Raw genomic sequence first — 23,173 nt, 5'->3', positions numbered from 1 at the left:
ACCTTATAATTATTTGTCTTTTTTTGTAAATTCCAATAATTGTGTATTTGGATCCTGTATTTTAGGCAGCTATACAATATAGCATACCAGACATTTCAGTGAATTATACTTTATAGTTTCTGATATACATACATGATTACAAATCACAATAAAAATACAAATATTCTAATCTGGATTGTCTATAGATTTGGCAACAGAGAAACAAAATCTTCCAAGGAAAAGCAATAGAATTTAGGGTTTGGAGAAGGAACAGCTAGACTAAAAATACTTTTTACTTTCTATTACTTAGTTTTATTCCATATCTACTCTCTATTTGCTTGGGATATTTGTACAATGTATCCATTGCATTTGCATAAATGTTATGTGTTAAATATTATATCATGGATTTTTTGGGAAAAATACGTGAGGGATTTTATTTTTTAATCAAGAAGCCTAAAAATTCTAAAAAAAGTAGAGAGTCAGAGTTACTTGACTAGTTAGAAATGATTTCTTCAGCTTATAACAATGCTGACAGAGAAGACAGCGTTGAAAAGTGAAGGAAACATTGACATGAAGAGGAAAGAGAGGAGGTTTGGATGATGGAAAGAATCATCAGTGTTCTGGGGAGTTATAGGCTCACTGCCTCATACCTGATAATGAGTGGCGACTGTGGTATGTGTTGACCAGCATCCAAATGACAAATTGCATAAAACTAATGAAAATCAAAGAAGTTCCATCTTCTAAGATATGCAGGGTACTGTCAAAATAAAATTTAGGAATATATTGACAGTGTACTGATGAGATAATTTAAAAAGAATTATTTTTGCTAGGTCACTTCCATTATCATTGGAATTGGTAGTAAATATCTAACAATTCTTCCTTTGAAACAATATTCTTCCTGTCATTTAGATCTCATGAATATCTCCAAGGACTGGTTCATTCCAGCTTTGGTGGGGGGATATATTTTGTAATTTCTTTCACAGTTTTCACTCACAAATGGGAAATTTGGGACTAATGGATTTGCTGAGCTCTTTGCTTTCTGTTGATAGAATGTGAGTCTATCTATTAGTTAAATAATGTAACATGGCCATGTTTATCTTGAAGATGGTATTAAGCAAATAGAATTTAAAACAAAAACTATAAATTAAATTATCAGATAAATTCCAGCTGCACATCAAACCACTACAAAACATATATTTAAATAGTTCATTTGTTTGATTGTACTTACCCATTTAAAAAGTGTTGATTACACATGTGCTCCATTATAACAGTCTCTTCCTCAAATGGCAAGAAATGGGTCATAAGGTTATTCAGTATGCATATATCTACAGCATGCTCAATGTAAGCTATAGTTGGTTAGTTTGGCTTGTGAAAATAAATATAATTAGAATGCCAGTTGAACATATGTTATCAAACCAATGGAGAAGTTTATGAAACTGTATCAGAGATTATTTTAAAGACACCTTTAAATAATATAAAATGGTTGACTCTAGTTTGTCCTGTCACAGACAAATACAGACCTATTTTCAACAAATACTACTGTATTACATTCAGAAAAATAAATGATGAAGAATGAGAGCTCTTTAGAAGTGGACAAAGAATTAAGAACTATAGGTAAAATGATGCATTAAAGCAAATACTTTCATATCTGATAACATGAGGATCAGAAGTTCATCATTTTCCAGATAGCTTAAAAAAGACCTTTATCTGACACAGAGTTGCCTAACCTAGTTGCCATTTGGGATTCCAGAGATCCCCCTTCTCCCAGCTAGACAGGCTAATGTTCTAGCTCAATTTCCCCAGAAACTTGTATCTGTTCTCTAATTCACCATAGTTTCTAAGTTTCATCAGACATCTCCAATAAACAGATGTACTTCCTGGAGCTAAGAAAAAAATCTGTTTATCTCACAAATGACAGACTTTCTCTTTTGCCTACTTGCCCCAAAAGAAAAATCCACAGTGAGAAAGGAAAGAAAACTCATTTCTGGAAAGAAAACTCATTTCTGGAAAGAAAACTCATTTCCATGTTCAGTGAACTCTATGGCCCTGTCATGCATTTTCTTGGGATTAAAGGAAGACTCGAGGAACACACACACACACACACACTGATAATTGGTCTTGTGAGTTTACTACTTTCCCAATAAGAAAAGAAGAATTTGCAACCCATGACATGTGGGATTTACCCACATGTCCAGTGGCATATCTGGTGGCAGCCCAAAAGGTAGTCATTTGGCACAAAATGGGAAGACAATAGAAAGTTAACATCCAATGTCATTTTACATTAAACATTATATTTAATCTGAAATGTTTAAATGAATATTCATTTATTAAATTTTTTATGTTTTACATATTGCCACCAGTCTAACACAACGTTCAGGATTTCTACTTTTTTCTTATTTTTTAAGAAAAAGAAGGAACTTAAAGACGTTTATGAAATGATGTAACTGCTGAATTTTCTTCTTTTACTGTTACTATAGTCTTACTAAGCATCAAGTAATAGCATTTTTAGTGACTAAAATCCATTGTTTTTTCTTATATTTGACTTTGCTTTTAGAGAGCAACTTCTTTTCTTTCCTATTCTAATTTTACCAGTTTCTATAATGCTTAATAAAGTGTAAATTAGTCATAACTAGGTGTAATAACATACAATTTTGTGAACAAACAAGTGACTTTTAGTGTTCAGTTGTGCATGAAAAGAAGGTGCATGGGAATATAAGTTAGAAGCACGAGTGTGTCATGAGTGGTCAGTATGTTTTACAAAGGAAAATAAAGTTTCAGATATTTTACTAAGTAGGTAAAGCAGAGGCAGTTAAGAGAGTTCTTGTATTTTGAATTAAAATAAGTATAAATAATTTATTTTTAATCTATGTAATATTCATCTAAGCTTATAAATGTTAAAATACAGATCAATAGATACAGACATTATTGTACAATAGCTTGCTCAAAAGTAATCAATAATCTATTATTTTAAAAACCCCATGGTATCTTTCAAATATCATTCTTTACAGAAGTGAAATTCTGTGCAGCATTTCATAAGCTTACTTTTATCCTTCCTCTTGAAATATTTATCATTTATTATATTCCATGAAATTGTAATCTTGCATTCTTCTGAGGCTCTTCCTATTTCTCATGCCTCTACTTGTAAGTATCTGACTGTAATTCATACTTATCATCCTCCCAGCTTCTCTTAATGTGGCATTCCTGAAAGTACTTTCTCTTTTAACATGTTGTTTTTTTAATATTTATACTAATTATGAATAGTCACCCAATGTGATGATGGGGCTTCAACCACATTCCCAAACCCATTTCTGCATTACCAAATCTTCATTAGTTCTGTAAACTCAAAGCTTTATTAGTATACCAAACACTGAATATCTTCTGTCTCCTGGCTCACAGGTTTCCATCATGATGTGTTTCCTTCTAAATAAAACTGAGTATGCAATATCATTTTCATTATAAATTCAGTGGACCTTTCAGGCCTTAACTACTACTGTGTCACTTAATTTGACCTATCTTCAGTTTACCTAAACAGAAGAACTTGTTAATTCCAGTATTCTCTTTATTTTCATGTTTCCACACTACTTACCTCTCTCCACTTCAGAAAAGTCTGAACATTGTCAATGCTTCAAGGTTCAGAGAAAATATCATACTAGCAATGAAATGTTTCTGATGACCCAAGAACAAATGTCTCTCCATTTCTCAGATTCTCTAGATTCTAAACTGTATCTAACTTTTGTCATTTCATAATGTTGTCGTATTCAGCATACACTTAGAGATTAGTCAAACCCTCTTTTATTTTGATTTTACATTTGTATACATTTGTGTTTTGAGAACATAATATATGCTAGGTCTGTAATAAGAATTTTATTGATATATGTTTTCCTGCATTGACTGTCTCACTAGCCTCTAAACTTCTAGAATAAAAGAAAAGCTATCGTTCATCTTAAATCTTCCATAGTACCTGGTACAATGTCTTCCTAAACTAGAAGCTTAACTACTGTCTTTTAGAATACATGATCAAAGGGGCACCTGGGTGGCTCAGTCAGTTAAGCATCTGACTTCAGCTCAGGTCATGATCCGATGATTTGTAGGTTTGTGGCTTTGAGCCCTGCGTTGGGCTCTGGACTGACAGCTCAGAGCTTGGAGCCTGGAGCCTGCTTCACATTCTGTCCCCCTCTCTCTGCCCCTCCCCACTCATGTTGTATCTCTGTCTCTCCCCCCCAAAAAAAAAGTTAGAATACATGACTGAAAGTGATATATATCAGATTTATAAGATCAGATGATTTGATTACAACTTCATTGTTTAATTACTCTTTAGTTTATAAATTATGCATTTATAAGAGCAGTAACCTGTACTTCCATAGTCTTAAAATTCCCACGTATTAACAAGATCCTATATATTCATCATTAATAGGTTGTTTTTACTTTTTTTATTTCCAGAAATAGCTTATTCAGAAAGATATTGCTCATTTGTTCCATGTATATCATCGTGGTATGTAAATTTATATTAGATACATCTTTTTCTCAGTCTTTTTTATATTTTCCAACTATTATATTGAAAAACTGAGAGTATTAGCCACAAAAGTAACTCATAAAACTGTTGTCCTTATTTTTAAAAATTATCTATGTAATTGTGTGGAAAGTACTGATAATGAGATCCTGTTCCAATTAAGATGATATAGAATTTACTCTGTCAGCTATATTCACAACAGGAACACTTCAAGTCTGTTTAAGTACTAATTACTTCACAGAAAGATTTTAGAATTTTAAAAACAAAAAAAAAAAGAAATCCTAGATTATTTTTGTGCCTTGATTATAGACTTCAACAGAAAACAAAATATCTGGAATCAAAGGTAAATGTTCTTTATCATAAAAAATGTGTTTGCATTGCCATCCTCTGAGACCCAGGGATGCTGTAACCTGGCTTGCCAACAGAAAAGAGTCAAGCATTATTAGTCACCTGAAAATGGGAGGGACTGAGATCTGATACTCAGGAAAGTACAGAGAGAAGAGATTTGTAACCATAACAATCCAAAAGGAAAAAAGGTGAGAGGCAGATATATATCCTTGTCCAGAATCTAAATGAAGTCTAAGACAAAAAGAAATAAGCGATGGGAGACTGACTGATCGCCAAATGTGACAAGCAAGAAGGACAAGGTCATGGAGACAATATCAGACATTCAGTTGCATAATCACCTGGGAGAACTTGCAGAACATACAGTCTGTGGATTGCTAAGTTAAAATTATGAAAAATAAAATGAAAATATTGATGGTCAATTGGTATGTCTCAGTAACAGGGCTGTCCTAATTCACAGTGAAAAAGAGTCAGAACTGATTCAAATACATGGGTCACAGTTGAGGCTGTAGGTGGAAATTATGTACGTACAACAGGAATACTAGAGGGATACAAGGTGGGAAAAGCCCTCCTTTCACAACATTTCAAAAGATAATAATTGGTCACTTGCCAGTTTATCTTTTCATTCTTTCCTCTACCTGTTTTCACTTTTATATAAAACTAAAAGGAAAACTTCATGCCAGTTATGGTAAACTAGGTTCTTTGGAGAAGACAGTGTCTATGTTGAGAACAGCTAGGATCTCTGGAACACTTAACACACACACACACCCCTCTTTGGAGGTTTAAGAAAATAAAATGTCAGTGAAGAATTGAAGGATCAAAGCATAAGACAGGAGAAAGCTTCAAAGAGGTGAGCCTGAAATTTGGTCCTCTTTCCACACTTTTCCTCAAAGTTAGGCCCCACTTAAGCAGCATCAGCATCACAGGCTTATCTGTTAGTAATGCAAATCCGAAGCTACCCCCAGACCTAAAGAATCAAAGACTTTGTTAGTATAGTCTAGTGATCTGTGTTTTTTTTTTTAATTTTTTTTTAATGTTTATTTATTTTTGTGAGAGAAAGAGAGACAGACCATGAGCAGGGAGGGGTAGAGAGAGAGAGAGAGGGAGACACAGAATCTGAAACAGGCTCCAGGATCCGAGCTGACAGCAAAAAGCCTGATGTGGGGCTCAAACTCACAAACCCTGGATCATGACCTGAGCCGAAGTCAGATGCTTAATCGACTGAGCCACCAAGCACCCCTAGTGATCTACATTTTAGCAAGAACTCTGGGTAATACTGATGTCTACTAATGTTTGTGAATCACTATCCAGGAAGGATTTAGTAATTACAAAAGTAGTAGTTTAGAATGCCTTTGGTCACGGTGTAGGGGGAATAATTAGAGTTCTAAGCCAAAGAAGAATTATACATCTACAGATAAGATATAGGAACCATTGTTTTTTTGGTTTTTTTTTTTTATGACATTAAGGTAGAAAAATATTTGTTACATTGGAAAAATAGCACTAATCATAAAAAAATGAGAAGTTGGACCACTTTAAACTGTGTATCTTATATTCATCAAAAGACCCTACTAAGTAAAAAAAAAAAAATGAATCACAGGGGAAGAAGACTTTTGTATAACACATAATTAATAAATGAATCACATTTGGAACATGTATTTTTAAAAACACTGCTATTCATCAACATAAAATAGACAATCTAAAAGAAAAATGGAAATGAGAATTCCTAGAAAAATTATAAGGCAAGATGGAGACTCCAGTGTCCCAAGAAACTGAGAACAGTTCAGAATTACTGGAGTTCAGTATAAGGAATAGTGTTGTTGCTAGAGATGCAAATGGAGAGGAAAGTAATAGCCTGGAGAGGTACTACTATAAGTAGGGGATATAGTAGGTGAACTATAAGGAGTCAGATAATTAATAGGCAGATCATTTCAAGGGCTGTGGTCTTAATTCATGTTAAAGATGATGGAGCTCCCTAATGTGGAAATGGTAATTGGAAAGAAGGATGGCATGTAGATTTGTGTGTGTGTGTGTGTGTGTGTGTGTGTGTGTGTACACATTCATACATGTATAGGTCTTGGTGGATATTTGAATGTGAGGAGTGATGAACAAGGAGGAAGCAAATTTAAAACCAATTTCTTGACTTCGTCAGTAAGGAAATGATAATGCCATTCTCCAAGATAATAAATCAAAATAAAAAAAGCTTTATTGTTTTTTCTATCTTTTTACTATTTTTGTTTTTTGTTTTTGTTTTGTTTTGTTTTATTTTGCTTGTTTGTTTCATAGAGGATAAAACTGGTGAATTTCCTCTTGAATGTGGAATCTATATTAGCTTTCTTTTGCTGATGTAACAAATTACCACAGACTTAGTGGCTTATAATAAGGAAAAATGTACTATCTTACAGTTTTGTAGGTCAGAAGTCCAATACAGTTTTCGCTAGGCTAAAATTGAGATATCAGTAGAGCTGTATTCCTTTCTAAAAGCTCTAAAGGAGATACTATTTCTTTGCCTTTTCAGGTGCTAGAAGCCATCTGCATTTCTCATCTGTGTTTTTCCCCCCATTTACAGAACACCAATAGCATTAATCTGATCTTATTTCCATCATCATATCATTTTCTGATTACAGGTGGGAAATGTTACCTGTTGTGAAGACTCATTGGTTTGATTGGGCACACCTGGATAATCTAGGCTACTATCCTCCTCTCAAGGTTCATAATGTTGATTATATTTGCAAAGATTCTTTGCCTTGTAAGACCATGTATTTACACTTTCCAGGGATCAGGGCTTGGGCATTTGGTGGTGGGGGTGGGGGGTGGGCATTATTCTGCCTGCCACCATATCTTTTATGTGCTGCTGGAAGTAAACTAGAGATAACTTGGATGCATGAATCTTGTATACAGGATTATGATCTGAGCTGAAGATATTTATTTAAGAATCAACAGTGTAGAGATTCTTATTATAGCCATAAGAGTGGTGATATTACTCAGAAAGACGATATAAAGTTAAAAGTAACCAAAGTAAAACTCTGAAGAAGAGCAACATTTGTGTGAAAAAAACACCAAAGTGTCAGTCAGAGGCAGACTCGAGGAGTATGCTATTCCAGAAGCCAAGAAAAATGTGGTAGTCAATGATCCCAAGTTCTTGGAAGTTAAGAAAAGAAATGAGAAATAGCTGTAGGAATGCTTAGTTACTTTGGTAAGTAGATACTTTATAAAGTCAAAAGGCAAATTTAGCTTGTCACAAACTAGAGAGAAAGGAATTGGTAGGGAAGTGTGTCTGGTCGTCTGAAGCTTTGTGCCAGTAAAAAGGAAGACAGGTAGATGGATAAACTGGTGGGGGGGGGGGGTGAGGGGAGGAATTGAGATTGATAGCTTGTGTCTTTAAAATCCTAATAATAAATGTAATAAACCACTAAATATGGAGACGTTGAAAGTATTAGAGAAAGATTCAGTGTGTGAGGAGATTACTGCCAGAGGAGAGAAGTTAAAAAAAACAGAAAGACAGATGTTGGCTGGGCATGGACAAGAGCAAGAATTTTCTTCTGATGTGAGCAGAGGTGAAAAGGACAAAAGATGATCGCCACACAGGTCTGAGTGGCTAGTGACTTTATGTGAGGAAATGCAGATAAGGTGATTAGCAGAGACTGAATGGGAAGTGATAGGAAGTGAAATTTGAGAACAAGGCAGATTCAAATTAGCTGCCATGGAGCTCTGGAGAATGAGCAAGGCTGGAAAACTGCCAGCCTTCTGAGAAACACTCCTGGCTCAGCTGAGGTCATGCACCAGCAGTGACCAGCAGATATGTAATGTAATTTACATCTCAGAGTAACCACGTTAAAAAATAAAAAGAAACAGTTGAATTGATTGTTTTCCTTCTGTTTTCCAACTTTTTTAGTGAAAATTGAGTGATTTTAAACAACTTAAAACTTTGCTTTTTGGGGCGCCTGGGTGGCTCAGTCGGTTGAGTGTCCGACTTCGGCTCAGGTCACGATCTCGCGGTCCGTGAGTTCGAGCCCCGCGTCGGGCTCTGGGCTGATAGCCCAGAGCCTGGCGCCTGCTTCGGATTCTGTGTCTCCCTCTCTCTCTGCTCCTCCCCCGTTCATGCTCTGTCTCTCTCTGTCTCAAAAATAAATAAACGTTAAAAAAAAGTAAAAAAAAAAAAAAAACTTTGCTTTTTATGAACTGTATTTAATAATAACAGCAATAGCAACAACAATAGCAGCAGCAATAATAACAGTGGCTAAAAGTTACAAAGCATTTGCCACATGCCAACTCATGTAAGCACACTATAGATATAAGCTTTTTATTTTTATTTTTTAACTGTTTATTTTTGAGAGAGAGAATGAGAGCACACAGAGAAGGGCAGAGAGAGAGAGAGAGAGAGAGAGACAAAGGATCTGAAGCAGGCTCTGTGCAGTCAGCTCAGAGCCTGACATGGGGCTCGAACCCACTGATCAAACAGTGAGATCATGACCTGAGCTGAAGTCTGAGGCTTAACTGACTGAGCCTCCCAGGTCCCCTTCGATACAGGAGTTTTTTAAATCTTTACAGCAGCCCTATGTAGTGGATGCTATATTTATCCCATTTACAGATCAGTAAATTACAAAGACAGAGCAGTAAATTAGAGTAAATAAATAACCCAAATTTACAAAGCAAGTATGTAACAGACTGGGATTCACACCCAGGTAACATGCCTCTAGAGTCTATGCTCTTAAACATCTCCTTGTATCACCACACCAGTCTTGTTCTTTTTTTCTTCTATCTAGTAGTATTCACTATGGCTTTTAACTTGATTGCACTGTTTGTCAAACTTCCCTTAGCAGTAGCCTGTACAAAATTGAGGAAAAATGCTGGGATAATTGCATTCTATTGAATAAATAAAACCTCTTAGTGTGTGGCTACTGATGGTCATAATTTGAAATACATGAACAGCCCCTTGATTGCCTTTAATCACTTGTTTGGGCAAGTAGCACTGAAGCCTCACGGTGTTCTGAGGGTTTGTCTACCCTTGGGATGAAGGGTATCTTAATAGGGCAAATGATGCTAAAGAAAGTAAGAAAGGATGGGGCCTGGTTCTGATCAAATAGGTCCTGTTCTTTGTAGAATCCATTTCTAGACAACTCCCATCAATTCCTACTATACTACACACTAGACAGCTTAAACATTGCTGAACTCTGGAATGGGTTTGGAGAAGTTGGGTTCACCAAATAACTGTGCAACTGTTTCTGGTACCATATATTTGGAGATTGTAAGTTTTGTTTTGACAGGAGTAGGGGTTTTATTCCCATGACTTGGTATCTGTAATAATTAATTAATTCCCAGGTTATAGATGGTTATTGAAGCACCTGGATGGCTCAGTCGGTTAAGTGTCCTACTTCAGCTTCAGGTCGTGATCTCATGGTTCATGGGTTCAAGCTCCACATTGGGCTCCGTGTTGACAGTGTGGAGTCTGCCTGGGATTCTCTCTCTTTTCCCCTCTCTCTGCCCCAACCCCACTTGTGTTTCTCTCTCTTTCAAAAATAAATAAATAAACTTAAAAAAAAAAAGATAGATGGTTATTGACACAAGTAACAGTGGACTTCAGGGGCATTTGTTGGAAATATTGAAAGTTCCAGAACCCAGACCAAGTTGTCCAGAAAGTAGTGAGAATCTCTTAGAATGAGAGTCTTCTTCTGGAATCAGTATGTCAAAATCAAGGAATTTTTAATCCTGTTCAGAATTTCCTAGCAACTCTTAGATCTCCATAGGATGGAAACTAACATAATGATTTCACAAATTACTAAATCAGTATTAGTGTTCAGTGGGTTCCAGTTACTGAAATGAAACCTAGATATTTTGAGAGAGCAAAACAAAATTTTAAGTGTATCAATCTGGTATCACTATGTAACAAAATACCCCAACATGCAGTGGCTTAAAACAAATTCATTTTGTATTATTCATCTATATGCATGCCAGTTCACAGGGAGCTGATCTAGGTTGCGCTTACCTGTGTTTATCTTTGATGATGATTCGGCTCTATCCTCTTAGAAGCAGTAGGTTTTCCAAGTGTATTATCTTTTCCTAAGTATATTATTCTCTAGCAGAATCACTGGAAGCTTAAGTCCAAGGCTCAGAAGGACTCTTGTTTAATCAAAGCAAAATGGCCCAAACCAAGGCTAAGTCATGGGGAAATACAAGGTGAGGGGAAATACATGATTTGAGATGAGTCCATGGCATGAAAGCAGATGATGATAGAGATGAAAAATTGGGGCCTGCAGCTCAATCACCAATTCTTGTAAACTTGCAAAATCTAAGAATAATATATCTGCCCCCCCAAACAAAAGAAAAGAAAAGAAAAGAAGAATGAACTAATGAGTTCAATTTTGAAGTTCCAAGGGAACAAAACAAATATGAACTAAAGGATCATTTTACAATATAAGAGTTTAGGCATTGCAATAAATACAGGACACTTGTTAGTAGTTTTTTGAGTATACTTATTAAAAGTTCTGGTGCTTTGGAATTTGGAAACAATTGTGCCAAACTGGTTTCTGCCTAGAGATGGAAATGCCAAATCATCTTAAGGATATTCTCTATTCTGGGAGGAAAAAAAGGATAGCTTACTACTTATGTAAATGTGTAAGTGGAAGCAATCCTTGCCCTGAGGAATTGGTATAAAAAATCCTTTTGGATTTCCTAAGATCTAGCAATTTTTTTTTCCCTTTAGTATACAGAATTCTGAAGACAGTAGAAGTGCTGAGCCTATCTGGTTTAAGAATAATAACCTTCTATTTTTATTTACTTTTTTTGAGGAAATTCTCTACTGTTTTCCATAGTGGCTACCAATTTACATTTCCACTAACAGTGCACAAGGGTTCCCTTCTCCATATCCTTGCCAGCACTTGCTATCTCTTGTCTTTTGACAAAAGCCATTCTAACAGGTATGAAATGATATCTCACTGTGGTTTTGATTTGCATTTCCTTAATGATTAGTGATATTAAACATATTTTTCGTGTATGTGTTGGCCATCTGTATGTCTTCTTTGGAAAAATATTGATTCAGATCATCTGCCTATTTTTCAAATGGAATATTTGGGATTTTTTTTTTTTTTTTTTTTGCTATTGAGTTATATGAGTTTTCTCTGTATTTTAGACATTAACCCCTTATCAGATATGTAACTTGCAAATATTGTCTCCCATTCAGTTGGTTCAGCCATTTTGCTGATTATTTCTTTTTCTGTGCAGAAGCTTTTTAGTTTGATGTAGTCCCATTGATTTAGTGTTGTTTTCATTGGTTTTGCCTTTGGTGGCAAATCAAATTATTGCCATGATCAATGTCAAGGAGCTTACCGCCTATGTTTTCTTCTGAGACTTTTATGGTTTCAGGTCTTACACTCAAATCTTTAACCAATTTTAAGTTAATATAATATTATAGTACAAGATAATGGTTTTATTTCTTTGTTTTTTTGTTTGTTTTTTGCTTGTTGTCCAGTTTCCCCAATACCATTTATTGATGAGACTGATCTTTCCCATTGTACGATCTAGTAGTAATTCCATTTCTGGGTTTTTATCTGAAGAAAATAACTTGAAAGATTTATGCACTTCTATGCATACTGCAACATTATTTACAGTATTCAAGATATGGAAACAAACTAAGTGTCCATTGACAGGTGAATGGATAAAGAAATGATGAAAGGATAAAGAAAATGTGGTGTGTGTATACTAAATATTATTTAACCTAAAAAGAAAAAAATTTTACTTTTGTGGCATGGATGGACCTCAAGGGCATTATGCTAAATGAAATAAGTCAGACAGAGAAGGACAGCTACCACACGATCTTACTTATATGTGGTATCTGAAAACTCAACAACAAAAAAAAAACACCAAAAAACAAGCTCATTGATACAGAGAACATATTGGTGGTTCCCAGAGGTAGGGGTAGGGGGCGTGCAGGGTGCGCTAAATGGGTGAAGTGAGTCAAAGGTACAAACACTGTAAGAGAGTAAGTCTTAAAAAGTTTTCATCACAAGAAAAAAAATATCTATGGTGGTGGATGTTAACTGTACTTATTGTGCTGATCATTCTACAATATATACAAATATTGAATCATTATGTTATACATGTGAAACAAATATAAGTATATAATTATACCTCATTTAAGAAAAAAGACATGAAAAGAAAAAATTTTCTTTATGAAAAATATAGTAAACTTCTCTATGTTGCATGAGACAGAAAAAATGTTATCATTTATTTAGGCCACTGGTTTATAGTTTTATTATTTTTATTTGCTTATGGCTGAATGAAATCTGAAGGAATGCACATTTCAACCTTTAATAAACTATGTCATTACTTATTTTTTGTATTTCTGTGTATGGGGCCTTGACAGACCTCCCTCTCTCCTCTCTCTAAGTTTTGAATTGATTGTTGATATCCACATTTTAATCATCACTGCATGGTTGCAGTGCAAATTTGTATAGATGTTGCCTGGTTTTCTTATTAAGAAATCTGTAGGAAAAATATAGCAGATGTACTGGTAATATAGTCAGAAACTGTTCCCTCAATATCAATGAACTTCTAAAGACTTTTTTTTTTGGCCCTTACTAGGCAAAGGTGTTAAAGTTTCAGGTGAAGTGTTTGGGCTTTATAAGACTCAAGGTTACATGGAACTTTGCAAAATTAGGCAGAAACTTACCTGCACCAGCAAAATTCCAGCACCACCAACCCAACTTCTTGAGAAAACTGACTTAAAAAACTATGTCATGGGATATTTACCTGCTTAATTTTTTATTAACATTTTTGCTGACATTGCATCCTGCTGGGGAAATATAATTTAAAAAGATGTTCTCCCAACCCACAAAACTTTTCCAGAAAGGTAGTAGAAGAAGAAAACAATTTTATTACTGAATAAACATTAAAACCAGGATGTGATACATATCACAGGTAATCTGCTAAGAGATTGAAAAGACAGAAAGGAATCTCATCGCCTTATAAAACTGCTTTTAGTCCATTTGAGCTACTATAAGAAGGACACCGTAGATTGAGTGGCTTTTATAAGCAACAGAAATTTATTTCTCACTGTTGGAGACTGCAAGTCTGAAATCATAATGCTAGCATGGTCAGACTCTAGTGAGAGTCCTCTTCTGGTTGCAGGCTGCTGACTTTTCAATGTATCTTCACATGGCAGAGAGAAGCCAAGTTCAAAGAAGAGAAGAGAAGCAAGTTCTATCATGACTTTTAAAAAAAATTTTTTTTTAATGTTTTTATTTATTTTTGAGGGAGAGAGAGAGGGACAGAGCACAAGCAGGGGAGGGGCAGAGACAGAAGGAGACTCAGAATCCAAAACAGACTGCAGGCTCTGAGCTGTCAGCACCAGAACCTGATGCAGGGCTTGAACTCCTGAACTGTGAGATCATGACCTGAGCCAAAGTCAGACACTTAACTAACTGAGCCATCCAGGTACCCTGCCCTGCCTCTCATGACTTTTATAATGCAACTAACCCCATTCATGAGGGCTCCATCCTTATTTAATCCTAATCCTAATTACCAGCCTAAGACACCTTGTCCTAATACCATCAAATTGGGGGTAGAACGATTTCAATATATGAATTTGGGGGGTACACAAAATTTGGTCCATAACAGTTGCCAAGCAGATACAGCCCTTTACACACATGTTCTTTTTTTTTTTTAAGTTTATTTTACTTATTTTGAGGGAGACAGAACCTGGGAAGGGTATGGGCAGAGAGAGATAGAGATGAGAGAGAGAGAGAGAGAGAGAGAGAGAGAATCCCAAGCAGGCTCCATGCTGTCAGCACAGAGCCACATGCAGGGCTCAATCTCATAAACCATGAGATTACCATGAGATTATGATCTGGGCTAAAACTAAGAGTTGGGCACCCCTAAAAAATGGTGAGGACAAAAGTTTGGAGAATATGTACACTTTTTTTTTTAATTTATTTTTAAAGAGAGAGAGGATGAGTGGGGAGAAGGGCAGAGGGTAAGAGAGAGAATTTTAAGCAGGTTCCACACTCATCACAGAGCCTGAGGCAGGGCTCAATCCCACAACCCTAGGATTATTACCTGAGTGAAATCAAGAGTCAGATGCTCAACCAACTGAGCCACCCAGGCACCCCTACACACGTGTTCTTAAGATAAGCAATCACTAGTCCTTATGTAAGAAAATTTAACAGTACCATTTGTCACACATTGTTCATCCCAACTTTACCTGATAATTGGGTTGACCATCTGCATTTGCCAATAAGCTGTATCCGGAGGAAAAGCAAACTTCCTATATTTTTATTACAGAAGGTAGTTTTGCAACTTAGAGCAAGGTGCCCACAGGAAGTTAGCCACTAATCCCTGGTGTGTTTGTAATAGTAGCCTCACCAGACTAAGACAGCTTTATAAGGGCATGAGATGTTTTTAGATTGCCTGTGATGTATATCCCATTCCGATTTAATGCTTATTCAATAGTAAAACTGTTTTCTTTCTCTACTATCTTTGCAGAGAAGTTTTCTGGGTTGGGAGAAGATTTTTTTTTAATTATATTTCCTCAACAGAATTCCTGTTTGACAGGAATTTTGCCACTGGCTCTTATCTTCATTTCTTTCACAAGGAAAGAACCCAAGAGAACGATCTATTTCTGTTTTGCAGTGTACAACAAGGGTGAAATATTGGAGAGCCTTGCTCAGTATGCAATTAATCTCAGCCTAATTTACAGAAATCTTGAGGGAACACAGAACAGAAGAGTCACCCTGCTCGAGTGATGTTTCAAAAATTATAAAATGGGGAACAGTTTCTGCCAAGGAATTAAAAATTATGGAACCCAGTTTATTTTCTATCTTACGAAGGACAGGTGTGGCTGTATCTATTAGGGTCCTAAGGTGGGAAGACAATGGAGCAGAGAAAACAAAGCAATTTGCAGAAATAAACTATCATGAGGAGAACACAGGTGGGAAACTAATGCCATCACTAGTAGGTCAAACAACCTGCTATAAGACGTAAGTGGAGTTTGAACAAAGTGTAGTAGTTAACCACTCAGGCAATGAGAGCACCTACTTTTTTTTTTCAAAAAAATTTTTAATGCTTATTTATTTTTGAGAGAAATAGAGAGACAGAGCTTGAGCAGGGAAGGGGCAGAGACAGAGGGAGACACAGAATCTGAAGCAGGCTCCAGGCTCTGATCTGTCAGCACAGAGCTCAACGCAGGAGTCAAGCCCATAAACCGCGTGATCATCGCCTGAGCTGGTCAGGCGCCCCAAGAGCAACTACCTTTAACCCATTAAAGAGTGAGAAAGAAGACAGTGAGGGGTCAATCACAGCTCACAAATGAAGAAGATGATACTCACCCTTGGCTCAGGATCTCAATTCTTATCTCAATCCTAGAGATATAAATTATCCAGAATTAAATTTAAAATAAGATATGTTATGTCCCCAAGCAATGGGAGAAAGGACCACTGTCACAGGCAAGGGTTTGAGATATATATTCTTAATACCCAGACCAAGATGGCAAGGTATTTGGAAAAATGTCTTAAGTTTACTCATTGGACACTTGTTGAACCTAGAGAAAGTATTATCTATGCAAGCCTTGGGCTCCTTTCTAGATGGGATTTCTATTCTAGGGAAAAAAAATTGTGCACCAAAGTAAATTGTATACCCTCTTGAGGTGGGAGAAATACCTCTTTCAGCACACAAAATTTTACTGGGAAAATGAATGCTGGGAGATGATAATTCATTAACCTTTTCTCTGTTTTGGTAACTTCCCACCCACAATTGCTTTAGACACACTGCAATACTCGCCATTAGGTCAGATTATTCCATTTCTTTAGAGTTAAGTTTTTCCAATAGAAGTCTAAATGGGAAAAAAAAGTCACTTTTGATATTTCATCTTTGTTATAATATCTCTATTTCTGTTTGCCTAGCAGCTTTTTTATTTTAAATTGCTTGAAATTACAGTATTTCAACAATAATAACATTTGAAAACCATACTTTTTATTTATACAAGCTGGGTGATTTTGGTTTCAAAAATATGAAAGCAGAAGAAGTCAAAACATAAAGTTTATTCACTCATTCATTTAGTCATTTATCTGTACATGTATTGAAGAGAGGATTTTATGAGACTCTTTTCTGTGCCAGACTCAGAAATAAATACTGGAGATATAGCAGTACAGTGAATAAACTAGAAAGGTGTTGGCCTTTAGGATCTGATACCCTAGTTCAAGCAAAAGGAGAAGCTGATACTCTTCTCTGAGAAAGCTGGACCTACATAAAGGAGGAGGGAATAGGCATCAGGACTCTCCGTGGAGAGAGAATTGCCAGTAAAAGAAACAGCAAACCCTGAGATAGGAACACATGGTAGGTGTGTAGGGCAGCAACAAGCTCAGAGTGGGTAGACTGGAGGAAGCAATGGGGAAGAGTAGCAGCAAGGAGATCAGAGAGGTAACAGAAAACCTGGATTATTTTTAGGCACTTGAGTACTATTTACAGATTTGACTTTATCTTTAATGAATGGAAATAGATGGAAAGACAGGTGAATGAGTTGAGATGAAATTGGCATGATCCATTACATGATTTTAAATTACCACATGGGCTGCTCTGTTGAGAATAGACTTTTCTGGGGCTCCTGGGTGGCTAATTCAGTTGAGCATCTGACTCTGGATTTCGGCTCAGGTCATGATCTCAGGGTAATGGGATTTGGCCCTGCTTCAGGCTGAATGTGGAGCCTGCTTAAGATTCTCTCAGGGCACCTGGGTGGCTCAGTCAGTTAAGTGTCCAACTTCCACTCAGGTCATGATCTCACCGTTTGTTGGAGGTTCATGTCAGGCTCTGTGCTGACAGCTCTGAGACTGGAGCCTGCTTCTGATTCTGTGTCTCCCTCTCTTCTCTGCCCCCCCCCCCAATAAACATTAAAAATTAAAAAAAAAAGATTCTCTCTCTCTCTCTCTCTCCCTTTGCTCCTCTCTCCCATTCCCACTCTCTCTAAAAAAAAAAAAAAAAAAAGACTTTCCAAGCTTGAGTACAGAGGGAAGCAAGGAGCCTATCAGAGAATGAAGTAGTAATACAGTGCTGTTGTTGTTTTATCTAACATGCTTAAAAAATAATGGGGCGCCTGGGTGTCTCAGTCAGTTAAGCATCTGACTTTGGTTCAGGTCATGGTCTCCCTGTCCGTGAGTTCGAGTCCCGCGTCAGGCTCTGTGCTGACAGCTCAGAGCCTGGAGCCTGTTTCAGATTCTGTGTCTCCCTCTCTCTGACCCTCCCCCGTTCATGCTCTGTCTCTCTCTGTCTCAAAAATAAACGTTAAAAAAAATTTTTTTAAATAATAAAAAAATAAAAAATAGTAGTAGTATAACAGTAGTCAATTGTCCCAAGACAATTTATTTAAAATAAATTGTCCTCTAAAAAATCGTGTAAAATTCCAATAATATCATGTATTAAGTGTCTATTTTTTTCTTAGATAAACTTCTAACTGTTCTTTTTACATCAATCTTTTTCTCAACTGCTACTGTAGGAGTATAGTAATGTTTCATTTACTACTTAGTTGACTGTTATACTATATACAGTATCTGAAAGGGTTAGTCATAATTCATTGCTATTTCATTTCCATATCTTTCTTTTTTTAAATAAAAAAATTGTAGTGGAATTTAGTTACAAATTTACATTCTTTCAAGTTTCGAAGTTTTTAGGACGTCATAATGAATCCTAAAATGAATGTGGATTTTTTTTCTTTTTCTTTATTAATATGGATTGGACGAATGTGGGACTATCTAATTTTTCATTGATTTAGAAATTTTATTTTCTACTTGGACACCATAGTATTCCAAAATATCCTTAATTTTAAGTAACACGCTCTGGAGATTATATATTGTATATTAGTATACATATATATAGGTATTGTAAAAGGTTCAAAATAGCCAAAGTAAAACCAATGAATCACTAAAGTAGTAATTAGTAAACATTTATTATGCATACACCGAAAAGACAGTTTGCAAACCAGAAGCATTTAAACCAGAACATGGAACGAGGCCCAGGGGTATATTGTTATAAAGCAGTTGTATAGTAAGAAACCAGTGAGCAGTTGATTCTTCACAGTGATTGGTTACAATATTATAATGCTGAGTGGTTATCTCATATCAGCCTTGGGAAACAGTTCAAATTTTGCTTACCATTTCCAGAGGCACAAGCAAGAAATGATCCAGGTCAAGTTAGCCTTGCAAAATAAGCTAAATTAAGCCTTTCCTGCATGACTAAACTGTTCTCTCTCCTCAGGGAAACCTTATTTCTGTCTGTCCTTGATTTTAACAGTGTACAGAATACAAAGATATTATGTGGCATACATTGCATTTTATATTCAACATCATTTAAATATATATGCAGTTAGATATATAATAGATATTCTAATAACAGTATATTATAAATATATAAATATATGCATTCTAATGCAATTGCATGTATATCATCTAGTGCAATTATATGTGTGTTATATAATATGCAGTAGTCTCTTGCATCATTTTCTTTAGTTTGTGACATTTAATGTAATAATGAATATTCTGTTTTATCTTCATTTACTATTTACTCCCAAAATAGCTTTTAGTTTTCAATTTGTTTTGTTTTTTTTTCTCTACTTCAGGACCACCACCTATCTATGTTTGATTTTGATTCTTTGATTTCTTTCTTTTTTCTTTTTCTTTCATTCTTTCTTCCTTTTCTTCTTTCTTTCTTTCTTTCATTTCTTTTTTTTCATTCTTTCTTTCTTTTATTTATTTAAAATTACTTTTACTATTATAAAAATTTACTTTCCATTCTTAGCAATTTTCATCATGTCAATAATTTAGTTTTTAGGTATGTCTACTCGGAACCCTGATGTATCCATCTTTTTAATTGTTCATTTATTATTATAATTGTTATTATATTATTTTATTATAATCTCTTGAATGGTGCTATTTGATAATCAGTTCCTTTGTTTATGCATGTAATTGTGTGTACTCTCCTATTTCATTCCTTATTTATTGTTCTTTCCCATTTCTTTATCTTGCCTTATTATCTTGCCTTTATTCTGTGTCTGTACTGCTGTCTGCCAGAATTTGTATCTGTCAAAAATCATTTTGTCTAACACTGTTCTTTTCTTGGGACTGGCCAGAAGTCCTGTCCCTAAAAACTTTTGTTAATGTTAGCAATCACTTTCCTAACATCAAGAAGTCAATAAAAAGATTATTCTAGATATTAGATTTATAGGATTATTTTCAAGGAGTTTTTATAAGCTATAGCTAATATAATTTTTCGTAGAAAATTATAAGCATTGCATGACGCAATTATCCATTTAACTAGTTAGGATCAATGTTTGTAGCTAAATCTGAGAATATTTAAGACTAGTTATAATGTATACTTTCCACTCTTGTCATTACTTTTGTGTATGTTCCAGATGCAAGAGCTAAAATTAAGTGGCAAAACACACAGTTATCTTGCACTATTTTTTTTAAATGTTTTATTTATTTTTGAAAGAATGTGAGTGGGGGGGAGGAAGAGAGAGGAGGACAGAGGACTAGAAGTGGGCTCTGTGCTGACAGCAGCAAGACCAATGAAGGGCTTGAACTGTGAGATCATGACCTGAGCTGAAGTCGGACACTTGACCAACTGAGGCACCCAGGCACCCTGTAGTACTATTTATGAAGCATTATTTTTTTTTAATTTTTTTTAACATTTATTTATTTTTGAGAGACAGAGAAAGAAAGAGAGAGGCAAAAAGAGGTAGACAGAGGATCCGAAGCAGGCTCCACACTGTGAGCACAGAGCCCGATGCAGGGCCTAAACCCATGAACTGCAAGATCATGACCTGAGCCGAAATCAAGAGTCGGCTGCCCAACCAACTGAGCCACTCAGGCGCTTCTATGAAGTATTAATTTAAAGTGTAAAGATAAATAAACTTTACCTTCTAATCTCTACAGTTACACAATAGACTAGGTGAAAAACCCATATTATCTACTCAAAATGGAAATGATTTTTCCCCCGATCTGCTCTCCATGGCAAACTATAACAAAAGAAACATAGACATTGGAATTTTCTAGGATCCATGAACTCTAGAGCAGTGTTTATTACAGATACAGTGTTTTTCTTCTATGAAGCTCTTTGAGCGTATACCATGAACGAGGTGTGCTTGTAAGTATTAAGAATTTTTGTCATTGAACAAAATCAACAGAAACCCCCATTCTTTTAGAGCTTCTATTCTTAGGGTAGAGAATGCACAAAATGGATAATTAAGTGTAAATACGTTAATCGATTTAAAAAGTCAAGATAAAACTAAAGGAGTAGAGAAGTATAAAATGTTAAGAGAGTTGTAATTTTAGAGATTCATGAGACCAGTTAGGGAGCTGTATTATTTTTATTGTTAATAAATTACCCAAATATAGCTAGTTAACAACAACAACAACAAAATCACATTCATTATCTCACAGTTTCCAAGGGTTAGAAATCCAGGCAAGTCTTAACCAAATCTTTCTCTTCACAGGGCTTCAATTAAAATTTTAGCCAGGCTATGTTCTCATCTGAAGCTCATGATTCTCTTCCAAGCTTTGCAGGTTATTGGAAAAATCTATTTTCTTCTGATTATAAGACACAGGTCAACTAGATTCTGCTCTCACCTCCTAGAAGACTCCCAAAGTTCCTTGCCACAAGATCCTCTCAAAACATAGCAGCTTATTTCAAGGTTATGAGGGGAATCTGATTTCTATCTCTGACTTCTAAGACTTCTTTGTAAAACTTTGTCTGATTAAGCCAGGCCCACCAGGATGCTCTCCATCTGAATAATTCAATTTATTAGAGACCTTACTTACATCTCCCAAATCTTTTCACATTTGCCTATGATGTAACATAATAATAGGAGAGATTATAGGGTTTTATCAGCAAACTGAGTTATTTCATTATTTAGTCATGTTCTGTTGTTTAGCAGCAAATTAGGGGTTCTTTCCCAAACAAGGAGAAGGTATCTTACAAAGGCATGGGTCATTGGATGGTCATGTGAAAAGCAATTGCAAAATCCCTGATGAGAGAGGATGATGTGGACTAGGGTAGTGGCAGTGATGGTGGTAAAGAGTAGTCAGGCAGAGATTTGCTGTCAGTCTCAATATGTAGAGTAAGAGAGGGAGAGGACAAAAAGGATGATGCTATATATATTTTCCCCCAAGCAACCAAAAGAATGGAATCACTTTTGACTTTCTTTTTTTTTTTTTTAAATGTTTATTTATTTTTGAGACAGAGAGAGACAGAGCATGAACGGGGGAGGGGCAGAGAGAGAGGGAAACACAGAATTGGAAGCAGGCTCCAGGCTCTAAGCCATTAGCCCAGAGCCCGATGCGGGGCTTGAACTCACGGACCGCAAGATCGTGACCTGAGCTGAAGTCGGACGCTTAACCGACTGAGCCACCCAGGCGCCCCTCACTTTTGACTTTCAATAGAAATACTTAAGAAAGAGCCCCTTAGGTTGGATAATACTGGACAAATATCAAAATGTTTATTTAGTACATATTGAACATAAAATGCTTGTTAGACATTGAAAAGAAAATGGCAAGAAACCACTTGCATATTTGAGTATCCAGAGAGGAGGTCTAAGCAGGAGATAATGATTTGGCAATCATTACCTTGGACAGGGTATTTAAGGCCATGAGACTATGGAAACTCTAGGGAAAGAGTGGAGATTCAAAACCCCCATTGTTAAAGGAGGGAGCCTTGGGGCTCTACAGACTTTCTAGGTTGGTAAAATGAGGAGGAACAACCAAAAAGTCTTTTAAAAATGGGCATAGAGATGAGAGTAAATGCATGAGGGAATGGTATCTTGGAAGCTAAGTGAAGAATTTGTTTTGAGGAGAAAAAAAACAAATACTTCAATGCTACTGCCACATCAAATAAGATTAGGACTCAGAGTGACCATTTTGTGTAACAAAGTGTGTCTTTTGTGATCATTTAAAGAGCACTTTACAGAGATAGCAGTAATAGAAACCTGGTTGGAGTTGATTCAAGACAGAAGTGGGGACATAATTTGGAGACAGTAAGTACAGAAAACTATTTCAGGAAAATTGGCTCTAAAGATAAGGAGATAAGTTGGTTTGTGTTGTTGGAACACTGAGAACAACACAGCTTTTTGCTTGTAGGTTTGTTTAACAAAATAGAAGAAATAACAGCATGTTCATATATTCTGTGGAATGATCCATTGAAGGGAATACTAGATGATATACGTGAGAGATTGGACAATTGCTAGAGTCTTGTTCTTCAGTTACATAAGAGTGGGAAACCAGGTCAGGTATACAAACACAGGGGTTGGCTTATCTAGGATCAGGGAAGGTCCATGAATAATAAAAGAAGACAAGGTGGATCATATGA

The sequence above is a fragment of the Panthera tigris genome, chromosome F2 (genome assembly GCF_018350195.1).
Source record: "Panthera tigris isolate Pti1 chromosome F2, P.tigris_Pti1_mat1.1, whole genome shotgun sequence".
Taxonomy (NCBI): Eukaryota; Metazoa; Chordata; class Mammalia; order Carnivora; family Felidae; genus Panthera; species Panthera tigris.
This window is presented reverse-complemented; position numbering follows the sequence as displayed.